The sequence below is a fragment of the Rutilus rutilus genome (assembly GCF_951802725.1).
Source record: "Rutilus rutilus genome assembly, chromosome: 13".
Classification (NCBI taxonomy): domain Eukaryota; kingdom Metazoa; phylum Chordata; class Actinopteri; order Cypriniformes; family Leuciscidae; genus Rutilus; species Rutilus rutilus.
This window is the reverse complement of record NC_140218.1, coordinates 33,413,040-33,422,723: the sequence shown is the minus strand read 5'-3', so window position 1 is coordinate 33,422,723 and position 9,684 is coordinate 33,413,040.

Below are 9,684 nucleotides of genomic sequence, written 5' to 3'. Positions count from 1 at the left end.
CCAGATTTGAACCCTATAGTGAATATTGGGTCTCACATTAAACTCAAATGAACTGGGAGACTTTTTCCAACTACTCATGAACTGTTTGAAGCCACTGACATTGAGTGGAACAACACTGACTCTTCTTCCTGAAAAAAAGCTGTCTGCAAGTTGGGGAAGGCTACTCCGTGCTGACTTTACCGTATTTGTGCTTTCGGTCTTTGTCAGATGACGTCACACACACTCGAGCAAAATCTGGCTCAGTCGTGGGGCCAGTTCTCCTCTGGCCAACTAACAAACACGGTGTGATTATTATTCAGACTGCATAACAAGTCAGAAATCAGATCGGATCGGTAGCATTCAAAAATGTAATCCAGTTCCTTTTGCTTGAAGATCGGACTAATCAAACCAGTATAGAGATGAAGTTGGTCATAGGTCTGTGCAGAGGACTTGTCTGGTTCTTGTGGTCTTTGCTGAGGTTCTGTCCCGATGGCTGTTATGTCAATGAGGCCTTCAGAGGGGATTGTCTACTTGACAGGATCTCTGCTGACATTCAGGGCTGCATTGTGGTCATGTACAATGTAACAAATACATTGGGTGTTTTGGGAAGAGTTCCTGGTTCTGGTTGACCTAATTTATGCAGCCTAACAATCCTTTAACAGATGTGAATTATAGAAATGTTATTATGTGCTATGTGTATGCCAGGTTGAATAGAGGTGTTTTAGTCTAGATTTAAACTGACAGAGTGTATCTGGTTCCTGAAAAAGACTAGGAAAACTGATCCAGAATTTAAGTGCTAAATAGGAGAAGAATCTACTGCCAGCAGTTGATTTTGATATTCTTGATATAGGTATTATCAACTGATCAGAATTTTAAAGATCGCAATATACATGAAGGACTAAAATACGTTAAGAGCTCGCTCAAGTACAGAGCAGCTAAGCCATTTAGTGCTTTATAAGTAATTAGCAAAATTTTAAAATGTATGTGATGTTTGATAGGGAGCCAATGCAGAACCGGGCTACTATAGTCATACTTCCTGATTCGTGTAAAAACTCTAGTTTCTGCATTTTGGCTAGAAATAAATAGAAATATAGAGCTGAGTATCATCAGCATAATAGTGAAAACTAATGACATGCTTCCTAATGATATCTCCCAAGAGTTAATCCGGAGCGCGAGTCTTAACACCTACATAGCGTCACGCCAGCCTCATCTCGCACTGTTTACATGTAGCCTACCAGACACTCCGATTGATGCACATGTGCAAACAGACAGTAAAATGCTGCTCTTATTTGCTCTCTTAACTTACATTTTATGCCCTCTTTTTGTCCGTAATGGAGCGTGCATCACGTCACCTATAAGCGTTGCACCAGCCACAACTTAGCAACTTTAACATTTTACACAACACCTATAAGCGTCAAGACAGCCACAACTTAGGCTACGTTCACACTGCAGGCTGAAAGGACCCAATTACGATTTTTTTGCCCCTATGCGACCTGTATCTGATCTTTTCATGACAGTCTGAACGACACAGATCCGATCTTTTCAAATGCGACCCAGGCCACTTGGGTATGTGGTCCAAATCCGATACGTATCCGATCTTTTGAAATGCGACTTCAGTCTGAACAGCCAGGTCGCATGTATTCGACCCGCACGTCATTGATACGCGACAAACGTCATAAGTCTACGTTGAAGTAGTCGTCGGTTTGAAAACTGAGGTAAATCCATAGACAGTATATAAACGGGTAAATCTGCCGAACGGGTCGACCTCGACGAGCCCGTTAATTAAATAAATAAATAAAAGCCCACGGCCACCATCATTATATATCCAATGTGAATAAGAGTAGACTAACGTTATGTTAACTTATTTGTGCTGATATTAATTAGATAGGTCAGCGGCTGCTGTCTGGCTCTTGTGTAACGGTCGCTGCGCGCGCTCCTGTGTTGTGTGTGTGAATGAATCACAGTTAGTTGAAGTTTAGCTACTTCCGCAAACAACAAGTGACGTCGTTGACCGTTGAGTACTCTTTTGCGCATGCGGGTCACTTCTGGGTCATTTCACGTTCACACAGGAGATCACAAAAGGTCGCATTTAATTGGAAATGTGAACGGCCTTGCAAAATTTTTTAAATGTTTTCAAAAAATCGGAATTGAGCATAAAGCCCTGCAGTGTGAACGCAGCCTTAGCGTCGTGCCTGCCTCAAGATCTCTCACTTTTACTGCCTGATATACTCCGATTGACATGCTGAAGGGAGAAGCAAACGAAGATTCCTCACTACATCGATTTGTTTGTTTTATAGCCTAGGCCTATCTATTTTAATTTATTAATGACACGCTCTCCATTATGGACAAAAAGAGCGAATAAAATATAAGATAAGATGGTAAATAAGAGCAGGATTGCACTGTCTGTATGCACATGTGCATTGTGGCAAGGGGGATGTGGTCTAGCGAAGTCTGTGACAGGAGAGAGGATCGGGAGACAGGTGCGCAGAAAGTGGGTCAAGTGCAAATGACAAACACCTATGTCTTGTTTCAGTGATTGGCATGGAGAGACTGCATATAAACGACAGGGAAACTTCATTCAGGGAGAGTGACACACGGAGATCTGTGAGTGAGAGCGCTGACTAACCGAGAGGAAAGAGTTTTGGATGAATGCCGAGTGCGGGAAGCACGAGGACGTGATCGCTGTTTATATTGGACTTTGTTGCTGCAGCGCCGTGTGCGCAACTTTGTTTTGTTGCTTTGTTCATTTATAAATAAATACCCACAGCCTCCGCAAGCCGACCCTGTCCTCTTCCTTCCTGGAACCTGAATTTTATTACACTGGTGCCGAAACCCGGGAGTAAGATGGAAGCCGGCGCCAGCCAGCCGACTATCATAACATCCCTCGCGGCCCTCCACCACGAACAGCATCAGGCCCTGGTGGGTATGAGGAGAGACATGGAACGCCGCTGGAAGGGCCAGCGAGAGGACCGCAAGAGGTGCTGGATGGACCGGGAGGTTTAGACCGAAGCCACGCCGCCACCGGTCGAGCTCCCCCACCTGGCCATGAACAAGATAGGGACCCGGAGGTCTTCCTGGACCTCTTCGAAAAAGCAGCAGAGGCAGGTGGATGGCCGAAGGAGCACTGGCCGGTGCGCCTCATCCCACTGTTGTCCGGGGAGGCACAGGTGGCCGCCCAACAACTGCCGGTCCAGAACCTCCTGGTCTTCGACGACCTCAAGAGGGCCATCTTGCAGCGGGTCGGCCGGAGCCCAGAACAACACCGCCAGCAATTTCGGTCGTTGGATCGGGGCGACAATGGCTGACCTTTCGTGATGGCCCAACAGCTCCGGGACTCCTGCCGCAAGTGGTTACTGGCCGAGGGAAGCGACGTCGAGAAAATCATTGATCGTGTGGTACTAGAGCAGTTTATCGCTCGGCTCCCAAAGAAGACGGCCGAGTGGGTCCAGTGCCACCATCTGACGTCGCTGGACTCGGCCATCCATCTGGCAGAGGATCAGCTGGTGGCGTGCTCCAGGGTCGGCGATACCCTCCCTAATGTTTCTCTCCCTTCTTCTTTTTCAGTTTTTTCCCCCTCTACCCCCTCACAGCGACCTATCCCGCTCCCTAGGACCCTTCCGCCGAGTCTATTCAGAGATCCACCCCTGGGCCGAGGTGGGATGTCGTCGGACCAGTCAGGGGACACCCGGGGGGAGCCCAGGGGGTTCGCCTCTGCTGGAGCGGAAGCCTCTCCTCCTTTTTCCCTGCTCTTTCCACGCCAATCCCTTGGCCCACTTCCTGTCACTACGGCGGCGGGGAGGTCTGGGCCGGCCTGCTGGTGTTGTGGGGACCCGGACCATTCCATTGATAGATGTCCCATGATGAATATAGGGACAATGATCTGGGTCCCAGACATCCAGCAGGCTGCCCACAATCAGACTGGCCAGTACCAAATACCTGTGAGTATTAAGGGGGGTACCTATCAGGCTCTGGTGGATTCCAGCTGTAACCAAACCTCGATCCACCAAAGCCTGATTCAACCTGAGGCATTGGATATGAGCCGCATGGTTCGGGTAAGGTGTGTGCACGGGGACGTGGTGAATAATCCCTTAATGGCAGCTGTGATTCAATTTAGGGATCAAAAAGATAGGATAGAGGTGGCAGTTAACCCGCACCTCAGGCATTCGCTGATTTTGGGAACAAATTGGCCAGCTTTTAGTAAATTGATCATGGGCTTATGTGCGGATGCCTCTTGTGTACAGAAAGCGCAGGATAGCGAGGCAATGGTGCGGATGGGAGAGACGGAACCGGGACCACAGGTGGTGCACGTCTTGTCGTGAATGTCAGCTGGTAAATCCGCCGGCCTCCCCAAAAGCCCCATTGCATCCGCTTCCTTTAATGCAGGTCCCCTTCGAAAGAATTGCGATGGACCTCATCGGGCCATTAGAACGATCCGCAAGTGGACATCGGTTTGCATTAGTGATAGTGGACTATGTAGCCCGATATCCCGAGGCAGTGGCTCTCCACACCATCTCAGCTAAGAGTGTTGTGGATGCACTGTTTCGTTTAATCTTCCGAGTGGGGATACCGACAGAGATCCTCACTGACCAGGGCACGGTGTTTATGTCATGTACATTACGTAAACTTTATGAGTTATTGGGCATTAAATCAGTTCGTACCAGCATCTATCACCCACAAACAGACGGACTGGTCGAACGATTTAATCGCACGTTAAAGACCATGATTCGTAAATTCGTTCACGATGACGCCAAAAACTTGGATAAATGGTTGGAACCCCTGTTGTTTGATGTGCGCGAGGTCCCGCAAACCTCCACAGGGTTTTCCCCCTCCTTTAAAGCTCCTTTATGGACGTCAGCCTTGCGGGGTGCTGGACGTCCTGAAGGAGACTTGGGAGGAAGGACCTTCGGAGAGTCGTAATGAAATTCAGTATGTCCTGGACCTGAGAACAAAACTCCACACTTTGGGGCGGCTCTCAATGGAGAATTTGTTACAGGCTCAGGACAGACAGACCCAGTTATACAACAGGGGAACCCGATTAAAACAGGGACTCGAATTTTAGGGAAATTTAGTTTATATGTGCGTTGAGAGAAGAAAAAAAAAACGTGAAATAATAATGTACTAACACAAAAAACTACAAATTTATATCAGATTCAAATTTAAAAATTTTTTTTACATTTTTAAATTTTACCCTTTGAAAATCCTTAAGTTGAGAAAAAAATGAAAAGGAAACAACTAAAAAACAAAGCACATCACATTCAAATTCTGGAAATTTGCCTTTTAGAACATTATTTCCTGCGTGTTATATTTGTGCTGTTCTAACCACTTCTTTAGATCCCTGTTTAAATACTCTTAATTTTTAGTGTTTCTTTTCTTCCCTTTTAATTTATAACAAGGAACTATTTTTCTAACCATTTCACAGATTATTTCAAAGTTACTGAATGCTAGACCATTCAATCTCTCACTGTGCACTGAAATGTTCAGTTAAATACCTCACTCAAATGGAAGAATCAACTAGCTCAAATTTCACATATCAATGTCAGAACACATCACATGAACAGTGAAAACAATTATAAATGTCCATACACTGCGAATAAGGAAGTCTCTATGGAAACGGAAGGATCAGTAGATAACGTCCTTTTTTTTCTTTTTCTTTTTCGCTCTGTCCATTCAGTGAACAAGCGTTAAAATGTTCTGTCCACTCAATTGTGAAATATAACGTGTGAAAGAAAACTCAAAGATGTATCCAACCAGTTTTTCCTACGCGAATCCAAGACATTTCAGTCCATTCCGCTCTTTGGGTAGCCTGCCATCTTTCTCTCCTCGAATGCGCAGTTTAGCGTCAGTGAATAACTCGAACACAGTCCGAAAAGCACAAAAAAGAACCCGGCCTGCACATAACCGGGCAGCACACTTAATTCACTCACATTAAATCATGACAACCTTGAAATGATTTCCGATTCAATATCGTTCACTAAACAACTCAACAGATCACAAGGTCAGTTGTTAACATCATACAAGTGATATTACGAACATATATCATGCACAAAACAAAATACATTTATTAATCTATCTTCAAACAAACCAAACACTCAGTCTATAACTCGTTACAAACTCACTCAAATCAGCAAATCTCATTCGATATATATTCCTAAACAATTCAGATCTAGGTTAACTAATAACTTCTCTAATATTCTTCTCTTTTCAGGGTTTCTCTGCAGAACAAATCTTTTTTCAAGTTCAACCAAATCGTCTCCGTCTTCTCTGTCTAACTTGTGGGCGGAATTACAATTACTGAATCAACCTAATTGGTCTATCTACCTCTACAGTGCGATTTCATCATTTCCATTGGGTAAGGTTTTTTTTTTTATATATATATATATATATATATATAGTATGCCTTATAGTCCATTCAATATAATGTTAAAATTATTGCATTTCATAAAATCAAAACAATTTATTTGATCATCTAAAGGATATATGTGATGTGATCTGGGAAAACCCACCACATGGTGAAATTTTACCTATTACAGGTTTTGATATCATATGGAAGCTAGTATCAAGCCCTTTCCAAATCTGTTTTTATTTTTATCATAGCCTGTTGGTAGCAAAAGTTATGTTTATCTGAAGTCTGCCGATCGCTATGATTTTCTGGAACGGAATTTAGAGAAAAACAGTTTTAATTAACTCACCGTTGGGACGCTTGTCCTCCATCTCGCGATTGTTATAAAACTGCGTGACGTTATAGTTTAAACAGGATTGGCGCGAAATGGGCACTAATACACATTCACTGTACATGTTATGTGGTTTATTTTATAGGTAAACTATCTTTGTAGTGTTGAGACGGACAGGTGTATGGGATATACGGCGATTGTTTTTTTTTCCACCTCTGCCGGGCGTTAGAGAAAATGGTCGCATAGAATGCATTAGAGAAAGAGAGTATTTTCAGCTTGACACTATAAATCGCTGTTTTTCTGCACTAAACAAGGGAATTTTGGCAAGATATTTTCAGAGATAAGAGAAAAGATGTTATAGAATAATAATTTAATGAAAAAAAAATTTTGACAAAAAAACTGACATTCAAACTATTTTGGAATTTACTGAAAACGGCCCAGCGCGACATCCGACGGGTTTTCCCAGATCGCATCACATATATATAAAAAAAATATATATATAAAAAAAAATCTTGGAACTGTGGCTGTTAATTTGGTCCTATTTTGGTCCAGGGTAACCATTTGGGTTACAGGGGCAATTGCCAAAACCGTGGACCCTCATGCGGTACTCCACGATATCTCCATCAAGGTTGTGATCCTTAAACCACAAGAAGTGCAGGTTATCTCGATGTTCCTCTTTGACCAGAAAGCTGTGAAACATTTGCTCAATGTCTGCCATCACAGCGTAGGAGTCAGATCTGAAGCGGATGATCACACCTATCAGGCTGTTGTTCAGGTCTGGGCCTATAAGGAGAACTTGATTTAAGGATATGTTGTTGTATTGAGCACTTGAATCAAGCACTATCCTGATCTTCCCTGGCTTTTGAGGGTGATAAATGCCAAAACTTGGGAGGTACCAACATTCCTTGTTGTCTTCGAGAGGGGGAGCAATCTCAGCATGTCTTTTTTTTAACATTGTCTCCAAGAAATCCACATAATGTTCTTTCATGTCCGTCTTCTTTTTCAGAGAACGACGAAGTGATAATAGACGACTGACAGCCTGGTCTCTATTATTGGGCAAACGCTCTCTGGGACAGCGAAACGGGAGTGGAGCCACCCGACTATTTGCTTTGTCTTTGGTGTATTCGTCCATAATATCCAGGAAAGCCTCATCTTCTCCAGATAGTGCGAGCATATTGTCTTCTTTGGTTTGTTTGAAGATATGCTTCCCAATGTCATGAGATCGTTTTGTGCTCCTTATGAGTCTGTGCTCTTCACTTGTGAACCTTTCTTTAGAACAGATGCTGTTTTTGCAAGGTGTGAGAAAGCTGGGCCTGCAGTTCTCAAGCACCCTAGTTTTGAAAGTGCTCACTGTGGGTTTGTGAGCTCCACCGAGGCACACATCTCCTACAATCACCCATCCCAGGTCGAGGAGTTGGGCATATGGAGCATTGTGAGGACCATTGCGCTGTCTGCGGACCTTGTGCGCATGGATAAGATCTCTCCCTATGAGAATGAGAATGTCAGCTGCGGGATCCAGTGGAGGTATCTGAGAGGCAATGGCTTGAAGATGAGGGTGGTAAGCAGCGGCTTCAGGAGTGGGAATCTCCAGTCTGTTATCAGGGATCGAATTACACTTTATAGAGTTGGAAGCATCATTGATACTTTCCCATCCAAGGATTCAACCACAAAGTCTTTTGCTCTCCTCCCACTAGTATCAACTGTGCCTGAGCATGTTCTCATCGTGTAAGGGAAGACTTCACCTTGAACAATGAATGTACGAAAGAAGGCTGACCTCTCTAAAGAGAGGTTACTCTGATCATCCAACATTACATACATACGCTTATTTTCCTCAGAACAACCATCAGGGTAAACATTGACTAGGCAAATTTTTGAGCATGACTTTCCTTGTAACCCTGTTCCACATATTTCTGTGCAGACGGATGTGGTCACTGTGGAGGTTGGTTCGTCTTGCTCCCCACCTTGAGCCTCTGTTGGTGTGGCGGGTCCCTTTTCGAGCCATGGAGCTGGACCATCATGAAGAGCAGAGACATGGTCATGGCTATTGCATTCTGAGCAATGGATAGTCACCCTGCAGTCTTTGCCCTGTGGTTTGAAGAAACACAGCACTTGTAGCAGATAGAGTTCTCCTTAAGAAACCTCTTCCTTTCAGCATGGACTGCTCTTATTCTCAGAGCATGTCGGAGGGACTCACCTTCGAGCCACTCGGTAAGCAAATCAATCTCTTCATTGTCTTTTAGATTTAGACCATCAATGGCATTCATAAACGCTGTTTTCCAGGGTATGTAATTCTCTGGCTTGTTGTCAAATACTTTGAAGCTGCAAGTGAGAAGATCACGGCGTGCAAGAAACACCGCAAGATCAGTCACCTCGCTGGATCGAGGTACTGGTTCGCTTGGTGAGCAGGGGTTTCTCACATGAGAGGGAAAGCTATTCGGCTGTCTTGTATGCTGATTTGCTGATTCCATTTGGTCATCCATGCCTATTGCATTAACAGCGTTAGGAGTAGACTGGATGATTCCAGGAATGTCTTTTTCTTTCTTCATACTCTGTTTCTGAGAAAAGTGTGTCCTAATGTATTCTTCTGTGCGTTCAGCGGCCAAAGAACTACCCCTTTCAATTTCGTCATTTGAACAAATTGCGGCAGATTCCAACACCCTTGCTGCTGCAAGAGCTGCTTCAGCTTCACCCTCCTCTTTCAGAGCATTCAGCGTTGCTTCAATCCTAGCCTTTTCAATCTCCATATCTATCTGGTGCTTTGCAAACTCAGCTCTTGTGCGTGCAGCCTCTGCCTTTGCGCGTGCTTCAGCTTGGCTTGCATTAGATTTATGAGAGCGACGTGTGGATGAAGATTTAGCCTCTGACCTGGTTTCCAGCTTGGAAGCTTGGCTGCGTTTCGACGAATGCGACATTCTGGTTCGTTGTGTAGATAGAGTGCATGTAGTCCAGTGTTAAGCTCTCAATGTGAAGTCAATCTTTTCACTCTTCTGCCTTCAGCTTATGTTTGCTTTTGCAGCGAGCTAAACAAAGGCTT